The sequence below is a fragment of the Salmo salar genome, chromosome 19, assembly GCF_965601325.2.
Source record: "Salmo salar chromosome 19, fSalSal1, whole genome shotgun sequence".
Classification (NCBI taxonomy): Eukaryota; Metazoa; Chordata; class Actinopteri; order Salmoniformes; family Salmonidae; genus Salmo; species Salmo salar.
The window spans coordinates 59,060,924-59,062,755 of NC_138309.1; the positions used below are offsets into that span (position 1 = coordinate 59,060,924).

At 33.7% G+C, this 1,832-nt stretch overlaps 1 pseudogene; it reads left to right on the forward strand.

The window, feature by feature from the left end:
- The first annotated feature begins 549 nt into the window (after window positions 1–549).
- Window positions 550–673, forward strand: LOC123729057 (uncharacterized; annotated as a pseudogene).
- The last annotated feature ends 1,159 nt before the right edge of the window (window positions 674–1,832 follow it).

Consider the following 1,832-nt stretch of genomic DNA (forward strand, 5'->3'; position numbering starts at 1 on the left):
ACTCAGTAAAATCTTTGAAATTGTTGCATGATGCGTTTATATTTTTGTTCAGTGTAAATATGTGCTGCACGGAATCATGATCAGACAGGTAGAGAAATAAATTCCTCCATAATCTCTGTCATTATTAAAAGTTATCATGGTAAACATTCTAAGATCTTGTGGGGATAATTCTACATTGTATTAGATAAAATGACCCAGTTGTTGTTTATTTCATTTTACATTATAATATTTCTCTTTGGAACTGAAGCTGGGTTTCAATGACGTGTTTTTTTTCAGAACCAGACAGCCTCTAACGCACGGGGAAATCAGCACAAGACTGCAACCTGCCGTTAAGCAAGTGCAAATCCAACTGCGCATGCGTTTCTAGTTACCCATGATGCACTTGATGTGAAATAGTTTTTGTTTTCCACTGTAATATATTACAACAGGAATATATTTTTACGATCCTAATGTCATGCATTCGTGCAGTCGTGACTGTACACATTTAACAGGGCACGAGATTTGTTTCTGGGCAGTGAGATTAATATTACCGCAATAGGAAAATGGAAGTCCTTGAATCCCGTCCCAATCTCTTTATGTCGATTAAATCTTTCGTCTTTTTCTAAAGTTTTCAGTGGGGAGGAACAATACAAATATCAATAACTTTTTTGACATCTTGCTTTGCTACGGGGCTTACTTTGGTTTTGAAATTAAATCGCAGTATTTTTCTGTTGGGTATATTGAATATCTTAATGTAAACAATACACCAGTAAGCATTTGCACACACAGTATATAAACTTATTCTATTATTGATTGTACGTTTATTCCATGTGTAACTCTGTGTTGTTGTTTGTGTCGCACTGCTTTGCATTATCTTGGCCAGGTCGCAGTTGTAAATGAGAACTTGTTCTCAACTAGCCTACCTGGTTAAATAAAGGTGAAATAAAAATATATAAAAAGCGAAACCAGGTGGACACGAGGTTAGGTGGTGCTACAGATCATAAAGTTATATTCTTATCTTTAAATATGAATGGATCTGAAGTTAAACCTAATCGGAGTTATTGGAAACTCAATAGTAGACTGTTGGAAGATGATAATTTCAAGATGGAAGCCAAAGTTATTATACAAGACAATTGGAGGAAAGCCCAACTATTTAAGTCTTATGGGAAATATTGGGAATTAATGAAGTATGAAATAAGACAAACAGCCATGAAAAGAGGTAAAGAAATTGCTGAACTTAAAAGATTGAGGGAAGATAAACTTGTTAAAGAAATACTTTCTCTAATCTCTATGGAGGACCTTGATGAACAAGGAAAGGGTCAGTTATTCTCTTTACAACTAGAAATGGACCGAATGTATGAAGAGAGAGCAAAAGGGGCATTTGTAAGATCAAGAAGGAGATGGTTGGAGGAAGGTGAAAAAAATACAAAATACTTTTACAATTTAGAAAGAAAGAATTCTGAATTTACATCTATTCATAAGCTCAATATAGATGGCAAAGAAAATGAAAACCCCAAAGATATTTCAAAATATGTTTCAGAATTCTATGGTAACCTTTATACCAGTAATGTCTGTCCTACTAGTGACATATCTGCCTTTCTAGACTCTGTCAAAGACTGTGCAAAATTCATAGATGAAGACTTCCAAAAGTCTTGTGATGAAATTATTTCTATTAATGAAATTAAAAAATGTATCAGCAAGTTAAAAGAGAACAAATCTCCAGGGAATGATGGCATTATCATTGAATTCTATAAATATTTTCAGGAGGATATTATTGAATTTATATTTAATGTTTTTAAGGAGGCAATTGATTTTGGGGTCCTGCCTGTTTCTATGACACAAACCTAATTTCT